This window comes from Mobula birostris, chromosome 13 (genome assembly GCF_030028105.1).
Source record: "Mobula birostris isolate sMobBir1 chromosome 13, sMobBir1.hap1, whole genome shotgun sequence".
Classification (NCBI taxonomy): domain Eukaryota; kingdom Metazoa; phylum Chordata; class Chondrichthyes; order Myliobatiformes; family Myliobatidae; genus Mobula; species Mobula birostris.
Genome location: NC_092382.1, coordinates 13,926,274 through 13,953,484, shown reverse-complemented (window position 1 = coordinate 13,953,484; position 27,211 = coordinate 13,926,274). Strand labels below are relative to the sequence as shown.

Here is a 27,211-nt window from a genome sequence, read left to right as displayed (position 1 = left end):
ACTTTCGTGGAGCTGTATTTAGTGGTCCAGTAATAAGCGGGAACATGAACTGTCGCCGTCGAGCTTCACTGAATCTATGGTAATTTTAATCATATCCATTTGGTTGCCTGTCACTCTCCGAAGTTCTAAGAAACTGACGAAACTCTTCCTATAACACAGCCCCCTAGTCATGCCAACATTCTCGAAAATCTTTTCTGCAGTCCTCCCAGTTTAACCACATGCAGCTCTTTTTCAGTCTCTCTCTCCCTCTGTCTCTCTCTCTCTCTCTCCCTCTCTCCCCCCCTCACACACACACAATCTCTCCCAATGTCACCAAACCCACGCGTGCCGCGCTCTCGTTTCATCACCTCATTCAGCCACTCTCTCACGTCTCCCCCTCGCAACCGCGTTCCTGTCTCCCTACCTCCCGCTCCCCTCGCCTCCTATTATGGCCCACAACTCCGCTGTTGGTAATATCCCGGAGCTGCCGATCGGTAGGACAATCTGGCCGGGAATAACACCTAGGATCGGGCGGTGAATCTGGGTTGTGCCTAGGACTCGGCTTTATTAATGACCTGTCGCAACAAGATGATCGGATATTTCACCGCGCTGATCACCTGCTCCCTAAATTTCGACTGAGTCACCGCGTAAATGAATGTGTTCGTGCAGCAGTTGAAATCCTTCAGCACAACCCCGACGAGGTGAAAGATCCATTTGGAATCATTGAAATACATGAATCCTATTCCTTTGATCTCATAATATATGAAATTGACAAGGCACGTCATCCACAGGAGGATGAAGCTGCCGGAGAGGGTGAAGATTAAAACCGCAGACCTCCTCCGGCTCTCCATCTCCGGGTTACTGCTGTTCTCGCTCTTGGTTTGACCCCGCAGTGCCTTACGGACCCGACTCGCCACTAAAATGTACCTGACTGTCAGAGCGTTGAACAACAGAATCAGAACGAAAGAGATGAACGGATTTAATACTGTGTCGCGCCAATCGTATGCTACTCATCCGGGGTCAGTGTAAGGATTATCCATGAGTTTACAGAACCACGGTGCATTGTTGATTATCTCTCTGGGCTCCCAGAGGAAGTAGCGGGGACAAACAACAGGAATTATGCAGATGCTGGAAATTCAAGCAACACACATCAAAGTTGCTGGTGAACGCAGCAGGCGAGGCAGCATCTCTAGGAAGAGGTACAGTCGACGTTCAGGCCGAGAAGGGTCTGAAACGTTGACTGTACCTCTTCTTAGAGATGCTGCCTGGCCTGCTGCGTTCACCAGCAACTTTGTTGGAAGTAGCGGGGAACGTTTTTCAGAAAGGACAGCACGCCGGTTGTTGTTACAACCACAGCCGCAGTTTTCCCGGAGCAATATTTTGTTTTCAGCTTCTGGTAACAAATGGCAACAAACCGGTCAAAGGTGAAAGTGACGGTGAACCAGACAGAACAGTATGTGGCTGTAAACCTCAGTACCTCGATAACTCTGCACACAGGGGTAATGCTTAGAAAATTCCACGGAATGTAGTAATCTGAGACTTGACGCAAAAGGACGTCGGTGACAACAGTCAGTAGATCCGCCGCTGCCATGGCCACCAGGTAACGGGTGGCGCAGGAACAGAGGCCGCACTTTCCCCGGGACAGGATCGCAATCGCCAATGAATTCACTGCAGGGAGAGAGAAGAGAGGAGGTACTGGGCATCATTAAACACTTTCTTTGGGAATGGATACAGGTTTCGGTTTCAACCAAAAGTCAGGAGTGCTAGAGACGGTGAACAGCTCCTCATCTAACACCAAACACAGGTCATGCTGTCTCTGAACTGCCTTCCTCACTGTGGGTAATCGTCAGGAGCAACAACGATATGTGCTAATCCAGATTCCAGTTCCTGATGGGAGCGGTTTCACTGATTTAACAGTGACTGACCAGGCCTCTGGAATCTCATCAGCTGACCGGGCCGAAGAGGGATCCAGAGCGAAGCAACACACACAAAGTGCCGGAGAAATGCGGCAGCTTAAGCAGCGATCATGGAGTTGAACAAACACTGAAATAGTTCCGGACGGGTCTCAGAGCGAAAGGAGGAACAACTTAGTAAATGGATGCCGGAGTGCTTCATTAATGGATTAGTTCTACAGCGCAGTTCAATTCGGTAACACTCGTCAGGAGATCTGTGGGCACTGGTTCAGGTGATCAGACCCATTTTTTAACCAACAGTCAGTGAAATCCAACTGTGACAGTCTTCACAAGGAGGAATGAATCACAGGACCAGGTTTTCATACTGATCAATTGCACAGAAACTGTGAACTTCACAATGTAAAACCCTTCCTCCCTGTCTCACTGTCACGGAGCGCTTCCCGTACCCAAGACTGGGACAAATCCGGAGACGGTCCCAATAAATCCCTTCTAGTCACCCCTTCCCGGAGAGCTGCCTGTACCCAGTACTGATACAACACTAGGCAAAATCCCACTGAATCCCTCCGGACACCCTTTCGCGGACAACTTCTTGTCCAAAACATCAGGAAGCTCCAGACGAGGTCGCATCAAAACCCTCCTCGTCACGTCTTCCTATAGAGATACCTGTCTCTGGCACTGGTGCAACTCTTGGCACGGTCCCACTAAACGTCCACTTGTCACACCTTCCTGCAGAGGGGCCTTTCCCCAGCACTAATACAACTGTGGGCAATGTCCTACTGAATCCCTCCCAGTTACCCTTCCAAGAGAGCTGTCTGTATCCAGAACTGGGCCAGCTGTCATCAAAGGACCATGTGTTTACTCTGATAAATAATTCATCAGCAGTCAACACCACAGAGTATAAATAACTCTGTCAGTCAGACATTCCAGTGGCGCTGCCCGTCCCCAGCTCTAGTACCACTCTGGTCAACGTGCCATTGAATGCAAGTGCAAAGTTCGAGTCGATTCTGTGAGTTGGAGGAGATACAGAGGTTTTATTTGACAGAATGGATATCACAGAGGAAATTTGTACAATAATCATCAATTTGGAGAGTTGTAAAATGATCATAAGCAGGTTCACACCGGTTAGAACACAGAAATACCAAACAGGAAATGCTCTGCTCACTCACCGGGAACGCCAATGACGGTAATCAACACTCTCAATATTTCCTGCACACTCCTATACTTATCCAGCATTGTTGACATTGCCTCTGTCGAGTCATTTGTCGCTCTGTGCCACAGGCGATCTCTCGGAATGAAACATTGAGGCAGAACATGTATGAGGTTTTAATACCATTTAGCTACTCCACAGGGACAGATTTCAGAAGATGTAATAATAAAGATTTTTAAATTATTTACAAACCGATTACATCAGTCAAGTGCAATCCCTGAGGTGAGAGTTTGTGATTATTTTAGTGAATTAATTGCGAAACTGAAAACAATTTTGTTTGAAACACCATCAGACCCAACTCTCCACCGCATCTTTTGACAGTGCGACTTTTCTCCATCGATTGAGCAGATCCACTCAGAGTAAAGCAGCCATTCCACTCTGAATTTCCACCAATTGTAATCACAGCTCATCCCACTGTAACCTTATCTCCCAATCCCGATTACGAGCAACTATCCTCAGCTTGTTTGTGTGAAGTGTACCAAACAGTCTCCTGGGTCAAAAACATGTTCAGCACCATTGAGAGAAATATCTCGTCTAAGAAAAGAACCGTGCTGCATGTTGTTTGTCTTACTCCTACATAGTACAGAGGAAGGAGCAGCACAGGAACAGACCTTTTGGCCCACAGTGTCTGTACCAACCATGACATCACATTAAACAGATCCCACTTCTCAACACACGATCAGTCTCCTGCATTCCCTGCCTGACCCATCCTCACAGCAGTGACCTTGAGCTCCTGCGTTCTCTGTTTTCAGAAGTTTTTGACCATTTGTTTGAACTAGATGGACTCAGGAAAATTGTCTAAGCCTTCAAAAGAGTCGTCAATTACAATGCGCTTCCACTCTAAAATGAACCATTTGTCAGACTGAAAATATTCAAGTAGATTGTGTCATTGTATCTTGCAAAATTGTATAGAATAAACTGTCATCACCATTTCCCCAGGAGTATAAACTCTTGCTCCAGTTTGAGTTATAGGTTTTCTATCGAGAGTGTGTCCTAGAAAATGCCTGTTCGTGGTGATCAATAAACACTTTCATATCTCCAATTTCTTCACTGACGCAGTCACAGTCCGAACATCTAGAGATCGTCAGGGAGACATCCCAAACACCAGTGCTTGGGCATCAAACTCTAAGGGTGGTGACTATGTGTTAAACAAACACGACGGAGAGCTGGAGATGCGGATAAGAAAGTGTAGTCGTGTATGGGTGTGCGTCCGATAAGAAAGTTTAGGCACCCTGCATGGTCAGTAGTGTAACCACCCCCCCTCCCCTTCCCTTTAGCAAGTATCACAGCTTGTAAACGCTTTGTGTAACCAGCTAAGAGTCTTTCCATTCTTGTTTGGGGGAATTTCGCCCATTCTTCCTTGCAAAAGGCTTCTAGGTCTGTGACATTCTTGGGCTGTCTTGCATGCACTGCTCTTTTGAGGTCTATCCACAGATTCTCGATGATGTTTAGGTCGGGGCACTGCGAGGGCCATGGCAAATCCTTCAGCTTGCGCCTCTTGAGGTAGTCCATTGTGGAGTTTGAGGTGTGTTTAGGATCATTATCCTGTTGTAGAAGCCATCCTCTTTTCATCTTCAGCTTTTTTACAGACGGTGTGATGTTTGCTTCCAGAATTTGCTGGTATTTAATTGAATTTATTCTTCCCTCTACCGGTGAAATGTTCTCCGTGCCACTGGCTACAACACAAGCCTAAAGCATGATTGATCCACCCCGTGCTTCACAGTTGGAGAGGTGTTCTTTTCATGAAGTTCTGCACCCTTTTTTCTCCAAACAAACCTTTGCTGATTGCGGCCAAAAAGTTCTACTATTTCATTAATCCACAGGACTTGTTTCCAAAATGCATCAGGCTTGTTTAGATATTCCTTTGCAAACTTCTGAAACTGAATTTTGTAGTGAAGACGCAGGAAAGGTTTTCTTCTGATGACTCTTCCATGAAGGTCATATTTGTTCAGGCGTCGCTGCACAGTAGAACAGTGCACCACCACTCCAGAGTCTGCTAAATCTTCCTGAAGGTCTTTTGCAGTCAAGCTTGTGTTTTGATTTGCCTTTCTAGCGATCCTACAAGCAGTTCTCTCGGAAAGTTTTCTTGGTCTTCCAGACCTCAACTTGACCTCCTCCGTTCCACCGTTCCTGTTAACTGCCATTTCTTAATTACACTACAAACTGGGAAAACGGCTACCTGAAAACGCTTTACTATCTTCTTACAGCCTTCTCCTGCTTTGTGGGCATCAGTTATTTTAATTTTCAGAGTGCTAGGCGGCGGTGAGGAAGGGGCTGACCTCACCCGCCAGGATATACCTATTCAGGATCTTACATGAAGCTAATAAATCCTAAGCAACGGCAATGGAGTAGCAGATTTCATGACGCATGCCTGGTGATAATATGGTAGACATGATTCTGATTCAGAGATGGGAAGCTGCAGAGGCACAGGTGGATAGAACGATAATAGTGTACAACGGATTGTCAGCAGACGGGGGCAAAGGCTCCAGCAGGAAAATCAGGGTCTTATATGACAGAGGTGTGTGTGGATGCGCGCTCTCGCTAGTGTGTGTGGGTGCGCGCTCTCGCTCGTGTGTGTGCGTGCGTGTGTCAGGGCAAGCACGTTGGTTCGCTGGAAAATTGGTCTAATGAGCTCTGCCGCCTCCGACGACGGAATCAAACGAGGCGGCCCAGAGACCGGGAAGTGTGTTTCTGTCTCCAAGTGTAACAGAAGGCAGATGCGGTTCTCTCGCTATGGCGCTGCTGCCGTTCCCAGCGCTTGTTCTTTGTTCCTTCATAACTGCTGGTGCGGGTCTCTCGGACGGTTCGTGGTCAGAGAATCAACAGAACGGCGGGTGCATGTAGGAAAGAAGATTAGTTTGCAAGAGAAGATCTTACTGAGCCGAGTACAGATCTTAAGTATCCGTACTGACTGAGCTAAGCACATTTCTCCTGTCTGTCCACCTCTGTCACTTTACCCTCATACGATTTTCTCTTTTTCAGCCGAGTCTCTGGATTTTGCCGTCAAAGCAGAGAACAGTCAGATACAGTCACCCGTCGGGGGAAATGCGTTGTTTTCAGTGCAGCCGTCGGACAAGATCGCCAGTGGAAGCTGGACTTTTCACGAGAAAACAGTCTGTCAGTGGATCGGTAAAGTGGTGTCTATTCATAATTCTTATACATCGCGAGCTGTGCTGTTCAACTCCAACGGGTCGCTACTGCTGAAGTCAGTGAACAAGTCAGACAGTGGGGAATACCAGGTGAACATGGTCCCAACCAGCGGCTCACAAACCTCAGCGACCGTCACTCTCCAAGTCACTGGTAAGTGAGACGCTGGTCTTGTTCCGTCACTCACTGTAGGGCTTCTATTTTTCTCTTTAATCCCGTGTTTTATCTTTACTGCCCGAACTTAATTTGTTACATTGTAAGTCACTAACGTTTTGAAGGTTTATCTTTTGTTGATCGGGGACTCTTAGCCAATTCATGGGATGACCCTGTCCTTTATTTACTTTGGGATCTTGCCGGATAAGCGTCGGATGGTTGGACCAATAAGATCGAGGTTGCTTGTGGGTGAGGAACCAGAGGCCGAGTGACCCCGGCTCAGCCCAACGGTCACATCTCGCCTGATTACGCCAGTTTACTTTAAAAAAAAAGACCTACTTTTTTATAGAGGAGTTTTTTTGTACAATTTATTCACTTATTTCCGTTAATGTAAACCCTGATGTGACGGCAATAGTGACTGGCCGGTGCGGTATTCCCAGTCAGAAAGTAAATTCTTTCACCCCGCGTTTGAATCATTTTGAATCATATTAATTCTTTAGTGTCTGTGTGTGGGGGAGGGGGGTGGTGGCGGCTTGGGAGCTGTTGTTCCTGTATGTGTGGTATTGAGCTGATGTTGCTTTGTGTGATCATGTGGGCAGTTTAACCCCTGCACGTCAGCTGAAGTGTCCTGTGTCGCCCAAAAACACACTGCCAACAATGTCACCGCTCTGGAACCCTGAAAGTTTCTTTGAAAATAAATATATAACGCAGATGTTCAGAATCAAAAGATAATCCGGCGATGAAATATGAAACATTTAATAGGAAGACGGAGGTTGTGAGAAATTTGTTCGTTGGGAGTGAGAAGAATAGACTTTGGCACCTGATGAAAAGAGCAAACTGATCAAATGTCAAATGTGTAATGGTTCACATGTCTAACTAAAAGGTTGTTCCTGTTGCTGTTAGCAAGAATGGAGCTCAGGCGAGCGATGCCCATTGACTCTCGGGGAGATGCAGCTTCCAGGAAACCTACTCACCACGATAATGATACTGAAAAAAATCTGATGATGCAGCCAGAGACGTGTAACCTGAGCATTCAGATTCTGCACATCCAACTCAAATAACCACAGAGGAAATTGCCACATTTTTCTATAGTGACTAAAAGACAAAATAACCCGAATGGTATAACTCTGAAATTAATAAGACGAAAATCAGAAACACCAGCAAGTCAGGCAGAAACTGTGCAGAGAGAAATGTAACTCATAGGGGGTCAGATGGATGACATTTCTTCGAATGCTGTTTTGAGAGATCAATAATGTTCTCAGCAAACCATGGGCTTCTGCTCTGCCTTGGATCTGTACTCCCAGATTCCCCAGAATGTGCAAACGTATGTCCTGTTGCAACTTGATCACAGCCCTGCATCATCACCAGACAAGGCAGATTTGGTCTAAAGTCTCCTGTTTGAGCCTAGAAGCTATTAAGTCTCCAATGTCTGTTCAGAATTGAATGCGGATTCTTTGACTGATCTCCATGACAGTTTCCAAGTTATTAAAGTAAATATTTGCATGGCTGGTGATGAAATAGATAGCTTTGTTGCCAAGTTTTCAGATGATACGAAGATTGGTGGAGGCGCAGGTAGTGTTGAGGAAACATTTAGGATGCAGAAGGACTTAGACAGATTAGGTGAATGGGCAGGGAATTAGAGAGGTCCAGAATACAATACCAATGATGTGATGCTGAGGCTTTTTAAGGCACTGGTGAGGCTTCACCTTGAGTATTGTGAACAGTTTTGGGCCCCTCATCTTAGAAGGGATGTGCTGGCATTGGAGAGAGCCCAGAGGAGGTTCACAAGGATGATTTTAGGAATGAAAGGGTTTTCATACGCGGAACTTTTGATGGCTCTGGGTCTGTACTCGCCGAATTCAAAAAGATGAGGGGGGGATCTCATTGAAACCGGTGGATTGTTGTAAGGCCTAGACAGAGTAGATGTGGAAAGGATGTTTTCCCCATGTGGAAAGATCTAGGACAAGAGGGCACAGCCTCAAGATAGAGTGGTGTCCGTTCAAAACAGAGATGTGGAGAAATTTCATTGGCCAGTGGGTGGTGAATTTGTGGAATATGGGACCACTTTCAGCTGCCGAGGCGAGGTCGTTGGGTATATTTAAAGCAGAGATTGATAGCTTATTGATTGGGCATTGAATCAAGGTTACAGGGAGAAGGCCAGGAAATGGGGTTGAGGCGGAGAAATTAAAGGAACAGCTGTGATTGAATGGCGGAGCAGACTCGATGGGTCAAATGGACTAATTCTGCCCGTATGTCTTATGGTCTTAAGCTTTGAACACATATTCAGTGTTGCTATTTTTACATGTGTAAAAACTGAACGATACCAGCATTGGTTACCAATATACACTCGTCTGTGAAAGCTGTACAGTCATTTCATTGTTGCCTTGGAGCTAGAATTGTCATGGTCCGGTCCGTGAAGTCCGCATTCCGGTTCACGGTCCGGTCCATGACGCTTGTCCACGTTTTCCTGTTTACCCCGTTTCTGTTGAGCTCTCTAATTGAGGCACAAAATTCTAGTTTGGGAAGATTCATAAATACCTCCAGAGACAAGGGCTTGGTTGCTGGATTGTTCTTGTCTAAACACTATGTCTGAAACCCTTCCCTTCCTTCTGTTGCCTTGCTACACCTGTGACCCTGGTTTGCAGTTCATCAGTCTCGCCTTGGAGCAACCCACCGGTGGAAGGCTAGTGCAGTCATCCAGACATAGGTTTGGCTGTTCCGTAGCCTGCTGAGGTTACCAGCCGCTCCGAGTCTTGGAGCCACCCCGGACCTAGCTCCCTTCCTGCCCCTTGCCTCCGTCGAGTAAGGCCGGCCGTTTGCCGTTACCCTGCGGTCAGTACTGTCCCTTCCTGTCCCTTGCCTCGTAGGGTAAGCCAGACCGTTTGCCGTTACCCTGTGGTTGGTTCTGTCCCTTCCTGTCCCAATGCCTCCGTCGAGTAAGACACCTGTGTCCTGCCCAGGAGTTGCCTCGCAGTACCCTTGCCCCGTCATGTCCTCCTCTGGCCACCGAGAAACTGAGCTTCCAAGAACCCGAGCCACCAGGAAACCAAGCCTCGTCACGTCTTCGCCTGGTCGCCAAGACCCCAAGACCCAAGCCTCAATCCTCAAGACCCCTGCCTCAAGACTCAAGCCTCAAGTCCCCAGCCACGTCTTGTCCGGTAGCCATGTCATGTCCTTGTCTGGTTTTGGGATCCGAGCCCGAGTCAAGTCCTAGGCTCTGGGTCCTTGTTCAGTCTCTGGCTCGGAGCCCACGCCCAGGCTCCTAGTTCCTAGTTCCATGTCTTGGTTCCAATATCCTAATCAAGTCCTAGCCGAGGCCCTGTACCCTAGTCTCTTCCCGGGCCTGTGTCATGTCCAGCGTCCTTTCTTCTCCACTTCCCTTGCGTGCTTAACTCTAGTCCTAGTCCTGTTCCTAGTTTGTCAGTGTCTGCGTCCTGACGCTCCCATTATGACAGAACAATCCCGCCAGTCTTGGACCCAGCGACAGAGTCACTGTCGTTTTCCTCTTGCCACTAGGGGTTCTCTTCTGTTAAATACCCTCCCACCCGCCCGGATCGTCCATAGTCTGAGATAGCCTGTTTGGTCGCCAGAAGGCTCACGTAGAGGGAGCGGGCTCTGTCATGGTCCGGTCGGTGTCGTCCGCATTCCGCTTCAAGGTCCGGTCCATTGACCTTTGTTCCAGGTTTTCCTGTTTACCCCGTTTCTGTTGAGCACTCTAATTGAGGCACATGATTGTAGTTTGGGCAGACTCATACATATGTCCAGAGACCAGGGCTTGGTTGCTGGATTGCTCTTGTCGAAACACACCGTCTCAATCCCTTCCCTTCCTTCTGTTGCCTCGCCTCGCCTCGCCTTGTCTGAAGCCTTGCCACGCCTGTGACCCTCGCTTACACCTTGTCAGTCTCGCCTTGGAGCAACTCACCGGTGGAAGGCTGGTGTAGTCATCCAGATATGGATTTGGCTGTTCCGTAGCCTGCTGAGGTTACCGGTCGCCTCGAGTCTTGTAGCCACACCGGAACTAGATCCCTTCCTGTCCCTTGCCTCCGTCGGGTAAGCCAGGCCGTTTGCCGTTACCCTGCGGTTGGTTCTGTCCCTTGCCTCCAACGGGTAAGAGACCCGCGTCCTGCCCAGTAGTTGCCTCGCAGTACCCTTGCCCCGTCATGTCCTCGTCTGGCCTCCAAGAACCCGAGCCGCCAAGAACCAGAGCTTCCAGGAACCCAAGCTTCGTCACGTCTCGGCCTGGTCGCCAGGAACCCAAGACCCAAGCCTCAAACCTCAACACCCCAGCCTCAAGCCTCAAGCCTCAAGACCCCAGCCACGTCCTGTTCGGTAGCCATGTCATGTCCTTGCCTGGTTTTGTAATCCGAGCCCGAGTCAAGACCCAGGTTCTGGGTCCTTGTCCAGTTTCTGGCTCGGAGTCCACGCCCAGGCTTCTAGTTCCTTGTTCCATGTCCTGGTTCCACTATCCTAGTCAAGTCCTAGCCCAGGCCCTGTATCCTATTTTCGTCCCGGGCCTATATCATGTCCAGCGTCCTTTCTTCTCCACTTCCCTTGCTTGCTTAACTCTAGTCCTAGTCCTGGTCCTAGCACGTCAGTGTCTGTGTCCTGCATTTAGGTACACCATCAATGCCCCCATTATGACAAGAATTTGGTTATTGAGTGGAGAACTTTGCATTGTTCAGCAGTATGCGTTATGCTCTTTGTAACAAAATCAGACATTTATGCCAGTTTATCTCTCCATCAGCAGAGAGGTATACTATAGATTTATAAAGTCATACAGCACGCAAGCTGGTCATATCCAGTTCATTTAGAACTTCAGGACTGTTAATATTCGGTAGGTTTCAATGAGGTGTCCCCTCAGTTTTCCAGGCCCAGAGGCATCAAACATCCCTCACTCTCTTCAGTCCTGGAACATTTCTTGTGAAGAACAATCCCTGTCTGGCCCAACAATTCCACTGAGCTGGAAATTCTTACATAGCCTGGAAAATCGTGCAGTGCCTTAACTGAACATTATATTAAAAAAAAAGACAATTCAAGCTGCGTGGCAACAAAAGCTGCGTGCGCGGGGACGTTTCAGCTATTGTCCGGACGCGCACCTGCACAGCTCACAGGGAACCTACATGTTAACCTCCTCTGGACCCTCTCTAATCCCGACACACAATTTCTCAGACAAGGGGCCCAAAACTGCTCACGGTACTCCAGGTGCTGTCTGATCAATACCCCGCAAAGCCTCTCTATTAAATCATGGAACGTAAGATACAGGAGCAGAATTAGGCTATTTTACCTATCGAGTCTGCTCCGCTATTTCATCATCCAATTTTATCCAGTGTTCCTCTCTGCCCCAATCTCCTGCCTTCTCCCCGTATCCCTTCATGCCCTGACCAATCAAGAAGCTATCAGCCTCTGCCTGAAATATACACAGAGACATGGCTTCCATAATGGCCTGTGTAAAACAATTCCACAGATTTGCTAGTCTCTGGCTAAATAAATCCCTCTTTATCTCAGTTTTAAAAGGCCGCCGCTCTATTCCGAGCCGGTGTCATATAGGAACTTCCCCTGCACATGCACTCATTCAAAGCCTTTCACAATTCGGTACGTTTCAAAGAGGCCACCCGTCAATTTCCCCGGGAGGGGGGAGAAGATGGCAAAGCTACGGCAGCGCGCGCGGCCACTTTGGTGACGATGTCTGTCATCTGTCACGTAGGGGACCGTGCACAATTCTGATTTGATGGAGACGGACGTGAGAGCACAGCGGAACATCTGGAAAACTTCTGAAATGCCCGCTTCGCTGCCGCTGCTACTGTGTGGTAACCCGAATCTCCGGAGCTGAAGACCACGAAATCCTCGGCTTTGCGTGTTTCAGCGGATGGGGAGATGTCGAAGGCGCTCGGCAGAGGATGGCGCTCGGGAGGCTGTATCGGACAGGATGGTCGGAAGCTCGAAGTTTTCGGATGGATGGACTCAGTGTCGGCTGTGGTCAGCTGCTTCCAAGGCATCAGCAAGTTGATGGTGCCTGGAGGTTTATGGCAGGGAGTTTCTCCCTTTTGCCGCCTGCTGTCGGGGACACGGAAGTCGATCGACCCGGGACTTTGAGACTTTTTTTTTACTGTGCCCATGGTCTGTTCTTTATCAAATTATGGTATTGCTTTGCACTGCTGTAACTATATGTTATAATTATGTGGTTCTGTCAGTGTTAGTCTTTGGTCTGTCTTGTTTTCTGTGATATCACTCCGGAGAAGCATTGTATCATTTCTTAATGCATGTTTGCATTTCTAAATGACAATAAAATAGGACTGAGTGTTCTTATAATCTAATCTAATCTAATCTAATCATTCTTCTGAGTTGCAGTGAGTACTTCCCCAAAGCCGTCGAAAGCCGTTCATATGATAAGCCAATCAATTCTGGAGTCATTTTTGTGAACATCGTTTGAACACCACCCCCCACCCCCGCCCAGTATCAGCACATCGTTTCTAAGATAAGATGTCAAAAGCTAAACACAATACTCCATCTGTGGCCTCATCAGTCGCACATTGCATCCTATTTTTTAAATTATAGTGTTGGAATGGATGCTAACATTACATTTGCCTTCCTCACCACAGACTCAGCTTGCAAATTAAACTTAAGAGAATCCTGCACAAGGACTCCCAAGTCCCTTTGCACTTCAGTTCTTTGTACTTTCTGTCCATTTAGAAAATAGTCATCGGTTTCATTTCTTCTACCAAAGTGGATGACCATTCACTTCCAGACACTGCCATTCCAACTGTCATTACCTTACCGACTCTCCTAATCTCTCTGTCCTTCTCTAGCCTCCCTACGTCTTTCGATCTACATGACTTCATATCATCTGCAAACTTCGCAACAAAGCCATCAACTCCATCATTCAAGTCATTGACAAAGAATGTAAAAAGTTTCGGGCCCTACACTGACCCCTGTGGAGCAGCGCTATTCACCGGCAGTCAACCAGAAGAGGATCCCTTTGCTCTCGCTCTTTGCCTCTTAACACGCATGCATGAATCCTGCCCTATCATGGATAGAGGGCTGGATGATTGGCAGAAGGTAAAAAAAAAAGTCGGAATAAAGGGAAACCTTTCTGGCTGGCTGCTTATGACTAGTGGTATTCCACAGGGTCCGTTTTGGAACCGCCTCTTCTTTTCATTTTCTGTCAAAGATTTCAATGAAAGAATTGATGGCTTTGTGTCCAAGTGTGCAGATGATATGAAGATACGTGAAGAAACAGGTAAGAAGCTACAGAAAGACTTAAACAGTTTTGGATAATGCGCAAAAAGTGACCAATAGAATACAGCGTTTGGAGGTGCATGAAGATACAAATACGGCAGAAGAGACAATCTTCTAAATTGTGAGAGAAATCATAAGTCTGAGGTGCAAAGGGACTTGGGTGCCCCTATGCAGTATTCCCTAAAGGTTAGTTTGTGCTTTGGGTTGGTGGTGAGGAAGGCAAATATGATGTTGGTCTTCATTTCGAGAGGATTAGAATATGAAAGCAATGATGTAATGTTAAGGCTTTATTCGATGCTAGTGAGGCCTAATTTGCAATATTATGAATGGTTCTGGGCCCCCTATCGTGGAGAGAATGTGCTGACATTAGAGATGGTACAACGGACACTATCAAAAATGATTGCTGATTTGAAATACGTATCGTATGGGGAGGGACTGATAGCTCTGGGGCTGTACTTACTGGAAATCAGAAGAATGAGGGAAGAAACTCATTGAAAACGATCGAATGTTGAAATGTCTCGATAGGGTAGATGTGCAGCGGAAGTTTCCTATGGTGGTGAGTCTAAGGCCAGAGGACACTGTCTTGGAATATTGAGGAGTCGATTTTGCAAAGAGATGAGGAGGAATTGCTTTAGGCAGACAGTGGTGAATCTGGGGAATTCTTTGCCATAGCGGCTGTGGAGGGCGTCATTGTGTATATTTAAGTCACGGGTTGGCAGATTCTTGAATAGTGAAAGCATAAAGGAATACGGGGATAAAGCAGGTGAATCGGGCTGTGAGGGAAATGAATCATTTGAAATGGCAGAGCAAACTCGTTGGGCCAAATGTCTAAAATGTCCAATTCTGCTGCTATCTCTCATGGTCTTATGATCTTCAGGGAATCCTCCGCAAGAGGTCCTAGGTGTTGTTGCACCACTGGTTATTGAAATTTTCTCTTGGTTTGGAAAATAGTTTGCACCTTTATTCATTTTATCAAACTGCATGGTGAGATACTCCTTTGTATGATATTCCTTCTGGCTCTTCTTTGGCCATTCTTACAATCTGTCTAAGTACTCCCTGCTTCCTCAGTGATACCTGTTCCACCACCTATTTTTGTTTTTTGATAACCCTGCCTTCTGGCCTCTTATCTGCACTCACATATGGACTGTGACTTCCGCAGATACCGCAGCGTTTCGGGAGTGGGGAATGAGATCACCTACATCGGCCTTGAGCAGACCGTGACTTGTTTCGACAGTTATCTATGGATTCAAGTTGCAAATGTTTCGTCATCAGAAGCTGATGGCTGCTTAATTCTGAACCCTTGCTTTACGCTCCAATTCCTCCAATCCGGAAAATACCTTGGCGATGGCTGGATTACTCTGCTTTCTGTCTGGATGTTAGACCAAAGTGAAATTAAACATTATAGAGCTAACTCAAGACCATCAGAAAATCGAAGTTTCAGGCCACTCAGCTCTTCCAGCCCCAGCCTCCATTCAACTGATTGTGCTGAACTATACCGACTTCTCTTCCAGTTTGCCATAACCCTGGATCTTTAGAATATTTATCAATTTCCACCCCACCTATATCCAATGATCCAGCCTCCAGCTCCGTCAGGGGCGGAGAATTCCAAACGTTCACCTGTCTCTGAGTGAAGGCATTTCCACATACTCACCTTCTCAATGACCCGGCACTTACTTAGTGATAATGTTGCTTTTTCATGACTCCCCCACTTGTAGAGGGAATATGGGGTCACACATAGAGCAGTACAGTACAGGAACAGGCACTTTGGAATCTTGTATAGGTGGTGGCCATGATGTCAAATTACACTCTTCCCATCTGCCTACACACCATCCACATCCCTGCACTCCCTGTGTGTCCATGTCTCTTAGACACCAACATGGCATCGGCTAACATCACCACCCCAGTGATTCGGCTTCCTGTTCAGGCCCTGCATGAAGGGGTTAGTGTTCAGGTCCTACATGAGGGTTAGCGTTTGAACTCTGCGTTAGGGTGAGTGTTTAGGCCTTGCATTACGATTAGTGTCTGGGCCCTGCATTAGGTTCAGTGTACAGGCCCTTTATTTGGTTTAGTGTTCAAACCCTACATTAGTGTTGCTGTTTAAATCCTGCATTACAGTTCCTGTTCAAGCCCTGCATTGGGGTTGGTGCTGAGACCCTGCATTCGGGGCCTTTGTTAGGATTAGTGTTTGGGCCCTAGCTTAAGGGTTCTGTTAAAACCCTGCATCAGGGTTATTCTGATAGGAGCTACAAGACTTTCAGTTGGTTCATCTTCTAATGATGCAGTCTTCTAAATTAGAATGGGAATCAGTTTAATATCATTGGCACTTATCGTGAAATCTGTTGTTTTGCTGCAGAACTTTATTACAATACGTAATAAACAACAACAAATGACAATAATATGTATGTATATATATAAAAAATTAAATAATCAAAAGAAGAAGAACAAAACAGGACGACGTGTGCCCTGTACAGCTGTAGTCGAGCCCTCCAGTTCATAAACTCCTAGTCATTTGCCATTAGGCTTATATGTGAGTCACGATCACCACTTGGCACAGAGCCCCAGCTGATATGATTGGGCTGCGGTACAAAGGATTCCTTCATTCTCCTTTTACTCCTATTTACAGAGCCCGTGTCTCATGTCGGTGTAATCGTCATCAATTCCAGTCCTGTGAAAAGCAAGTCAGTTGTATTCATTTGTGATACAAAGGCCACAGTTCAGAGAAGAGATTTGAAAAATCTCTTACTAACTCTTCCTTCAGTTAGTCCTGACGAAGGGTCTCGGCCTGAAACGTCGACTGCACCTCTTCCTAGAGATGCTGACTGGCCTGCTGCGTTCATCAGCAACTTTGATGTGTGTTGCTTGAAGTTCCAGCATCTGCAGAATTCCTGTTGTTTAGTTCAGAGAAGAACATGTTTTAAAGATAAAGACCCGCCCAGGATAATGTAAGAATATCTCCATCTTCTGATAAAGTGAATCTGAACATACCCCGTGTTCACAGAAATGACGCAAAAAGGTATAAATGTATCGTAACCAATGATTACAACAGCGACAGTGCAGAGATCTAGCTACAGGTTAACCTTAAGTGTGCAGGTAGCTCGTTACATTTATTTACATCCAATGTTAGTTATCGGAAAAGCAACATTCCATCTGGATTTCGGTTGTAGATGGACCAGACAGCATCAGGATTCAGCCGTGGGGTCTAGCTGGAGCAGATATTGGTACAACTATGATATTAATTTGTTCTGCCCAGACAGTTCCCATTGCTGAATATAGATAGTACAAATGATCTGCACACGGGACTGGACTACACCATCAAGTCAGTAGGGAAGGTTGACTGTGGTAAATATATTTGTCAGCAGCCTTTCTGCAAAGATCACCGTACGAGATAAGTAAAAGTTTCTGTCCATATTCCGTAAGACTTCGGAGCAGAATTAGGCCATTTAGCTCATCGGCCCATGGTCCAGTCTGCTCCACCATTCAATCGTGGCTGATCGTTTTTCTCATCCTCAATCCCACTTTCCGACCTTCTCTCCGTAATCTTGGATGCCATGTCCAATAAAGAACCTATCAATCTCTGCCTTATATGCACACAACGACCTGGCCTCCTCCGCTGCACGTGGCAACAAATTTCACAAATTTCCCACTCTTTGGCCAAAGAAATTTCTCTGCATCTCTGTGAACGGGCGCCCCTCTATCTTGAGGTTGTGTACACTTGTCTGAGACTCTCCCACCATGGGAAGCATCCTATCCACATCAACTCTGTCTAGGCCTTGCAACATTCGAAAGGTTTCAATGAGATACCCCTTCATCCTTCTGAATTCCAGAATTCCAGCGAATACAGACCCAGAGCCATCAAAAGTTCCTTGTATCATAACCCTTTCATTCCGGGGATCATTCTTGTGAACCCCCGCCCCCCTCCCCGAACTCTCTCCAATGTAAGCACATCTTTTCTAAGACGAGGGGTCTAAAACTGTTCGCAATACCAAGGTGAGACCTCACCAGTGCCTGATAAAGCCTCTGCATCACATCCTTGCTCTTGTATTCTAGGCCTCTCGAAATTAATGCTAACACGGCATTTGCCTTTATCACCACCGACTCGACATCAGTGTGTTCTGCACAAGGACTCCCAAGTCCCTCAGTATCTCAGATTCCTGGATTTTCTCCCCGTTTAGAAATTAGTCCGCACGTTTATTCCTACTACCAAATTTCTACCACCATATTCCACTTCAATCAACGTCTTAGACTCCTAAACAATTTCATTTTACAATTTTCACGCTATGCCGTTCAGTCTATGCTCATCAGGGATAGTGAATCTGGGGCCGAGTAACAGAAATAGTGAATAGTGTGAAGGGATTAATTAGCAGCCAATTTTGTTGGTAATTGTTAATTTAAATCTACAGCAAGTAATGCGCTATGTCATGTTTGCCAGAACGTTGGTCAATGAGGAACAGGGTAGATCTGACCCAGTAACCAAGGGGCATGCTGCGCTCATGGCTTGTAATCAGGAGCGTTCAAAGCCGATCTTCACAGTGGCCACTTCATTTTCCATCACGGGCTATTGTGGAGTGAAGCTTCTGAAGTTTTGAGATGCAGAATGGTTTCTCAGAACACAGAATCCTGAGTAGCACGAATGTAACCACGGATTTCAAGAAACCACCCCTGTGGGATTAAAATATAGTCACTGGTCAAACCAAACGAACCAATCTTGGAGCGTTTACAGAGTTTCAAGGAACACAGCGTACAGAAGTATCGCCAGTAAGTGCTGGAAACACTCAGCAGGTCAGGCAGCCTCTGTGAAAGGAGAAACAGTGGTTAACTTCCAAATGTAGGAAAGGGAGGCGGGAAAGCAACAAGGTGACACTCGAATGTGAAATGAGCCATCACCTGAGAGGGTTAGAATTCCTCAACTAATTCTGACAGAGGATTTTCGACTTGAATTGTTTCTTGCTAAACTAAGCCTACCTGGCCTCTTGAGTACTTACTGGGATTTCCGCTTTTCTATCATTTAATATTTCCAACATCTTCAACTTTTCCATTCTCTTTTTCATAAAATACTGCTAAATCCAAAATCAATGGGTGAAAGAAACTAACTTTTCAGTTAAACCGCCCTGATGGACAGAGGGTCGGTGATGTACACACCCAGCAATAAAGCAGCCAGCATAATCAAAACCCCACTCACAATGGACATTCTCTCTTCACTTTTCTCTACCCCTGTCCTCGGACAGACAATACAAGGGCCTGAAAGCATCTACCAATAGGCATCAGGACAGGATCCATCTCATTGTTATTGGATCCCTTGTCCGATAAGATGGAATATTCCCTTTACAACTTACCTTCGTGTTTGCCTGTGCTATGCTGTCACACCTTATTCTTTATTGTTATTGTTTTACCTTACTCTAGCCCAATGTACTGTGTAATGATTTGATCTGTGTAAACAGTATGCAAGAAAAAACGTCTACCTTGGTACATATGACAAAAGTAAACCGGTTACCACTCTGCAGCACAGGACACTTTGAAAGCGTGCCTAGTCAGTGGGAGTGAGATGGAGGTGATCACACTGCCGGGAGATAGCATGGACTCAGAGGGCTGAATGGCCCACTTGTACTGTTATGACATGGTTTGGAATTTCAATTGATTGTGCCCAGGAGTGTTTTATTATTGTTGTTTTACTTTGCTACAAGTAAGAATTGGAAGAGTGATTTTAATGTTGCATTGTATTGTGACTAAAGCATTTTCTTTACATGAAAACTGAATCAGTGTCAGAACTAGGTTTAATATCTCTGGGATATGTCATGTTGTTTTGTGGCAGTACATTGCAATACAAACTAAGAAAAAAAAAACTATAAATTACAATAAGTATATGGGGAAAAAAAATAACTGAGTAGTACAAACAGAGAGGGAAATAGTGAGTAGGTATTCATTGTCCAATCAGAACTCTCATGAGGAAGCTGGTCCTGAAACACTGAGTGTGCGCCTTCAGCCTTCTGTTCTGTACCTCCTGCAGGATGAGAAGGTGACTTCGCTTTGGTGACGGGGGATTCTAATGATGGGTGCTGCCTCAGAGCATCGCATTTCAAAGGTATCCTTGATGCTGGGGAACCTAGTGCCCATGATGGAATTGGCTGAGTTTATAACTGTCAACTTTTTTCCGATCCTGTGCAGTGGCCCCTCCTCCTCAAATACCAAGCAGGGCGTTTCCTTATGTCTCCTGACACTGATTCGCAGCTAGATTATGTGACAGACGTCAGCTCCCGTCTTGCCTATCGCACCTCAGGTTGAAATTGATAGCGCTCAAAAACTATAACTGTTTGCTCTGAAATTTCGGCTGAATTTTATTAGAAATAATCTTTCTTGAAATGGGTGTCCTTTCACGTTAGAAATCAAATAAGCCCTGTGCTTTTCTGCTGAGCCAAACCACAAGCAAAAACAGCTTCTCAAGCAGCTATTTGGCGATCAAATCATGCAGTAACGTGTTATAAACAGGGCAGGAATGTAGCCATTCAATGTGGAGATAGGCTTGTGAATGTATGTGATGGATTGATGGTAGTATTGATCGATTGGAGTTACAGTATCAGACAGCGATACAGCACAGGCACAATCTCTTCAGTCCATGGTGAACGCAGTGCCCATCCAGCTAGTTCCTATTTCCTGTGTTCAGTCCAAGCACCTCTGAACCCATCCTTATCCAAGTTTTTCTTAAACGATACGATTGTAGCTTCTTCAGCCACTCCTGGCAGCTCGTTCTACGTACTCACTACCCGCTGACTCATATTCTTTTACATCATTCTCTTTCTACCTTAAACATGTGTATGCTTGTTTTGGACTACCAGACCCTGGATAAAAGAGCTTTAGCATGCACATTTGCAGTGTTGTTCATAACCTTCATCACCACTCAGTCTAACGCGGGTCCCCGCGTCCTGCCAGCATCCTCGCATTTACTTTCACTTTACTTACCAGCTTAGCTATGTCTTTCGTAGAAGAGGCTGACCAGCAGTGTAGATGGTCCAAGGTGTCTTTCGTTGAGGCCAGTTCATTGGCTATATTTAAGGGGGAGTTAGATATGACCCTTGTGGCTAAAGGGATCAGGGGGTATGGAGGGAAGGCTGTGCAGGGTTCTGAGCTGGATGATCCGCCATAATCATACTGAATGGCGGTGCAGGCTCGAAGGGCCGAATGGCCTACTCCTGCACCTATTTTCTATGTTTCTAAGAGGGTGACTAGGTGTGTAGGTGGTCCAAGGTGTCTGGGTGATAGTCTGACATATATTTAAAAATATATGTCCTCTCCTTGTATATGGAGTTAGCCAATATCCTGAGGGCTCGAACGACGTATCCTTACTCCTGTTACCTGTGTTTCTATAGAATCCACGGTGCAGAAAACCACACGGGAGGCAAAAGTCCGGAGGGTTGACAATATACACTGGAAATTTCAACATCTTCTCCCGGTTAGAGAAGGCAAATTTCTGTAGTCATGTCTCCTGTATGGTCCTTATGGAAAATATCGACTTTAGTAGGTCCCCACATGTGAAAGAGAGGACAATTAATTGGCAACACAAGTAGAAAGGGCACACATCATCCGTGCCTTCATCGGCGAGAGTGTTGAGTTTAAAGTTTGTGAAGTACTGATGCAGTGTATGGAGCTTTGCTCAGGTCACATCAGGAGTGTTGTGTGCAGGCTGCTCTCCCCATCACTGGAAATAAATGGGTTTTTTTGTGAGGGGCTGAAAATGTTCATCTGAATGCTGCCTGGAGGAGAGGTTGGACAGAGCTGGACTGCTTTCTATGGACCATGGTGGCGGAGAGGAGACCTGATAGAGGTTTTGTAAAGCTATGACAGAAGTTGAAAGAGTTGTTGTGCCACTGCCGAAATCTCAGCTCTGGAGACCATGGTTTTATGAACTGATGCATGAAATTTAAGCAAGATTTGCAGGACAAGTTTTATTTTTTAACAGTGGTGCATGGCTGGAAAGGACACCCATGGAGCTGGTGGAGGGAGACAGGGTGGGGACGCTTAGGAGGCACTCAAACACACACAGGGGCTGATGAGGGATGGATGATATAGATGCTGTGCAGGCGGAATTGCGTTTTAAAGTGGCACCATGGTCGGCAGACATATCAACGGGCAAAAACCGTGTTTGTACCATATACTGCTGCAAGTTCTGTGTTCCATTCCCAGTTAAGGAGTGGTTCAGACTCACAATCTCATTGACAAATGTTCTGATTTGTAAATGTTTTAAGCCCTTTCCTTTGGGAACAATCTCCACCCCACCAAAGAAATTTTCCCCATTGAGCAATATTTTCCACTAACATACTATACAAAGTTATCTCTGCACCACGCGAGTGCTTTGGGATGAACAGAGAGCTTCTGAAAATGGAGACAAAAGGCAATCCTATGAGTGTACTGTCTAATCCATGAATTTTGTGGGTTAATATAAATATTAATTGGATTGGATATAGTTGTAAAATCATGTGAGCACATATATAAAAATTGTTCACAGCTTTTACTCACCAGAGTTTTGGGCATTAGTAATTACGGGGCACAGGCTTGTGAGAGAGAAGAGATGTAATAGGAACCTCAAGGGCAACATTATCTCCAAGAAGATGATCGGTATATGGGACAAGTTGACAGGGGAAGAGGCTGAGATGGGGCAGTAACAACGTTCAAAATGTATGTGGATAAGAAAGGTCAAGGTTCGACGAGATATGAGCCAAACGTGTGCAACTGAGACTACCTTAAATTGGAATCTTAGTCGGTGCAGGCCAGTTGGAGTAAGGACCGTGTTTCCAGGCTATCTAGCAAAATACTTCTGTGCCCAACTAAGATTTTGAATCTGCATTTCAAATTATAATTGTAATAAACCAAAACCCCGAGTTAACAAAGTTAATCAAAGTAGAATGGAAATTTACTGTGTTTAGTTCTGCTGGGTTACCATAAGCACAGAAGACCTAAAACATCGGAGCAAAATTGAACACTGCAATTACATCATGGCTGGTTTATTATCCCTTCAACCCCACCCACCTGCCTTCTGCCTTCTCCCCACAACCATTACCGCTCTGACTAATGAGGAACCTGCTAACCTCCGCTTTAAATATAATTAACGACCTGGTCCCAAATCCATCGGTAACAATGAACGGCACAGATTCACCAGCTTCTGGCTGAAATCCCTCCTCGTCTCTGTTCACTATAGGAAGCATCCTCTACACACCCACTCTATCTCAACCTTTCAATTACTCAATAGCTTCGATCATATCTCATTATCTCCTCATCTTCATCTTGCAGACCCTCCAAGAGGTCTGTCAGGTGGAGCGATAGCCGGGAATCTGATTGGAGTCACCGCTGGAGTGCTGCTGGCGTGTGGATTAATTTTCTGATGCATCAGGGGAAAGGCAAACAGGTAAATACATTTCAGTCAAACCTTTCCTTCATGTTGACAATACTGTTCAGTGCCTGACGTCCCAGTGCAACCCGAGATTGCTACATTTCACATGTGGTTCTGTGTGTCATTCCAGCTTTAACCTCACTGGCCTATTGTCTGTCAGTCAGTCAGCGTACATTGCCATCGCTGGCATTGTCTACAAGCTCTGCCCCTGTGAATCAGACAGGGATCTGATGAATCCTGTGAAGGGGTCAGGCTGGGCTGGTAGTGAATTTCACTGCTTTGTTACAAATGACTTAGTTTTCCGCTTTCCGCTTCATGTGCAGTTTTTATCATGCCCCTGCAAGAGATTCAGTGTCAAATTCTTGCCATTGGACACATGCCATCAATATTAAAGGGAATTCATTCCTCTAAAATATATTACTTTAATATAGATGTCATGTGTCCAATGGCAAAGCATCATTTCGGTGGACCACTGCAGTCTGTGTGGTAAGTTTCCCCTTGGAAAGCCCCGAGTGACTATAAATCACCACGTGGCACAGTGGGTGGAGCCGCCGGTGACGTGGGTTTGAACCTGACCTCAAGTGCTACTTGCCTGCCGAGTTTTCTCTCTGTTTTACCGCAAGAGATTACCCGCAGATCCCAACAAGATGCAGGTTGGTTTTATCACTATTAATGGCATTAGCTGGAGTCACTGGGGATGTGGGGATTAATGAGAATACCAAGATTTAGAAGCAGGAGTCATTTAGTCTGCCCCTCTAACGTGTCCCACAATTCAATTCCATAAGTCCTCAGCTCCCATACTGCCCCAATTCCCCTTTGCGTTTAATCTTCCAGGCACTTCCCCCCACCAATGATCTGTCCTCCACCTCCCACCCGGTCGGAGAAATCCAGAGATCACCCACCCTCTGTCAGAAGCACCCAGCTCTCAAGGTGTTAAATGACCACTGCTCCTGTCCGCTTCCACCCACCAATCCAGTAATACTGACCCCTCGATCAAGACTCTCCCAAGGGGTAAAACATCACCAGATCCGTCCTGTCCTGTGCCCTCGGGGATGCCATGCTTCAGTAAGGTTACCCTCAATCCACTATCAGCCCGAGCAACTTACACAAAAATTAGAAATTAGAACAATATAGCACAGGAACAGGCCCGCTGGCCTACAATATTGTGCCAAGCTAATTATGTTAGTAATCAAACCCAACAAAATGAATCCATTCTGCCTACACAGCATAGATAACTTTCATTTTCCTCCTCATTCACGTCCCTATCCAAGAACCCCTTGAACAACACCATGGTATATCCCTCTACCATCACATCAGGCATCCACCACTTTTTGTGTTTAAAAATAAATAAATAAATAGACAGATAGATAAATAAATAAATAAATAAACGTCCCCACATCTCGTTCAAAGGTGTTCCCTTTCACTTTAAGTGCATGCCCTCTGCTTTAGACATGATGGAACTAAATGTCCTGACCTCTAGTTAGGTTGTTGCTTTGAGATTGTGATTCCAAACAAGATACGTTCTGTTTGAATAATTACAAATCTCATTTTTTGTGCTCCCATACTATCTGTCAGACCTGGGCATCAGAGTCATAGTCAAACAGTGACACAGTCAGGAAACAGGCCTGATTGTTGTGACAAAAGTGCCATTCTGAGCTGGTGCCATTACCCATTGTTAATGGGACAGGACAGAGGCACCTCTTCAGTGCTTTGAAGGTTTACCAACGTCCTCTTCCACAGAACTAAGTGTATACACCATTCTCCCGAATTTATTTCAGAATTGCAGCATCTATAAAATATATTGTGCATGAATCATATTTTCTGACTATGTCTCTAACTCACTGGCAGCCTTTTATGAATATTGTTTCCTACCTGCTAGATGGGAGGTTGATAATCAATATTTACTCTGATACGTTCATACAAGTTAAGCAACTCGTGAAAGTAATCCTCTTTGCCGCTGTTTAACAACCACGTTAGTTTCTCACACTCAGCTCAATGGGAGCACATTTCTGATCCCCCAGTTTACAATAGCTTAGATCGGTGGTCACAGCCATTTCCCCAGAGTACAGTAGTCTAAAATCAGGCTTCAAGTGAAACTGAATTTTAATGGAGACAAGGAGCTAGTTTATTTTCACATGAGTGGGGATATGTGGAAGAGATGAACCATCGGCAACCCCTAGGGTCAGCACCGTGCCTACACTTAGCAGGAGATCGCGCAGCACCACCCTTGGCTGGAGGTTTGCACATCGCCACCAGTGGCCGGTGGTCCATGCACCCCACCAGTGCCTGTATGTCTCTGTAGCGCTGCGAATGGCCGCAGTGTCAGCAGAGGCTGGAGGCCGGTGGGACAACAGAGAGGTAAATCACAAACACGGCAAAGTCTGCCGATGCTGGAAATCCAAGTCATAACACACAAAATAGACTGGCGGAACTCAGCAGGTGAGGTAGATTCTACCGAAAAAAGTAAACGGTCGACGTTTCAGGTTGAGACCCTCCTTCAGGACTGAGAAGGAAGGGGGTAAATATCTGAATAAAAATGGGCAGGTGAGGAAAGGGGTAGCTGGAATGTGGTAGGTGAGTCAGGTAGTTGAGAAAGTACAAGAACTGGAGAAGAGAAGAAATAATAATCGAATAGGACAGGAGAGTGGACAATAGGAGAAAGGGACGGAGGAGTGGACACAAGGAGAGGTGATAAGCGGGTGAGAGGAAGCGAAAGGTCAGAGCGGAAGTTGGGCTGAGAGGGAAATGTATTCACAGGAAGGAGGAATCGATATTCATGCCATCAGGTTGGAGCGGGGGTGGGGCGCGGGTGGGGGTGTGTGGTGATACCCAGATGGAATATAAGGTGCTGATCCTGGACCCTGAGGGTGGCCTCATCTTGGCAGAAGAGAAGACAATGGGTTGACAGTCAGAATGATAATGAGAATCGAAACTAAAATGTTTGGACACCGGGAAATCCCGCTTGTAGCGGATGATTCAAAGATTCATTTATTATAAGAACATGTATCATTTATAACTCTGATTTTGTTTTCTTCTCCAGGTAGCCACGAAACAGAGAATGCAATTGAAAGTCGTTCAGAAAGAAACATTAGACTCCCCTCCCTCTACAAAAAAAAACGGCAACCCGACCATCAAACTCCAAAACCCACGTCTGCTTGAACAAAACAGGCTAAGATCATTGAACACACCACCCCCTCCCCTCAAAAACAAAAGCCCTGCCTGGCATAAACGCAGAGCAGCTGGCGTCACCAGTGTAGAGGAGGCTGCATGGGAGCGCGGGACATAATATATGACCCCAAAAGAGTTGCCTGATCTGCAAGGACTTTCTGGACAACAGGGAGGATTTGGCTGTCGGGCCCTTTCAATGTAACACCACAGAACTCTACAACAACTACATGCAAACCACTCTGGGTGAACTTTAATGACAAATAAACTGAATTCTTCTCTACCATCAGCAGTCTGAATGATTCACTGACCTTAAAGGGAAGGGACATCTCGTTTACCAGGAAACAAAGACTACAGGGACTACAACCTTTCTGTTGACTAATATGTCTCCTCTCTCGCTGTGAAATGGGGGCAACACTTTTTCCCTTATTAGGGAAAGCGAGAACCTGTAGTGTGTAGAATTAGTGGGTGAACAAATAGTTTTTGGGGTACTGCAAATATGTGTCTTTATTGAATTTTGCTGCATGCTTGGTTGAGGGTCGTGATGTACTTTTTGATGGTGAGGTGGGGTGTCGTTGCTTTGCTGATGCTTGAGTGTCGGGGGGGGGGGTGGGTACCTGGGGGATTTTGGGGTTCTAACGTTTTAACTGTCATCCATTCTTTGGGGCACTTCTCTGTTTACCTGGATGTCTGCGAAGAAAAATAATTTCAGGACTTACATTGTATACATTTATTTGACATTAAATGGACCTATTGAATTCACAGTTTGTGGACCCCGCTGGCAAGTCTCGTCGAGACAAACATCACGCTGCCCACTCCACCCACAACAAGACACAGCCGGGCACATAACAGGGGACTTTACATCAGAAAAGATTGGATTCAATGATGAAACACCTGATTAATTTTGCTGCCCCACGGAAATCATAAGAAGCATACTTAAAAGTGTGTTTGAATCAGAGCGCTCTCCCACAGGTGAACATGGAACATAGAACATAGAATAGTACGGCACAGTACAGGCCCTTCGGCCCACAA

At 46.0% G+C, this 27,211-nt stretch overlaps 1 long non-coding RNA gene and 1 pseudogene across 1 annotated transcript; one reads left to right on the top strand and one right to left on the bottom strand.

The window, feature by feature from the left end:
• Nucleotides 1-530: 530 nt before the first annotated feature.
• Nucleotides 531-3,202, bottom strand: LOC140207816 (probable G-protein coupled receptor 139; annotated as a pseudogene).
• A 2,788-nt stretch (nt 3,203-5,990) lies between these two features.
• LOC140207479 (uncharacterized) lies at nt 5,991-26,462 on the top strand. The gene is made up of 3 exons (XR_011888570.1): nt 5,991-6,399; nt 22,915-23,029; nt 26,055-26,462. It is a non-coding gene; the product is annotated as an uncharacterized lncRNA (long non-coding RNA).
• The last annotated feature ends 749 nt before the right edge of the window (nt 26,463-27,211 follow it).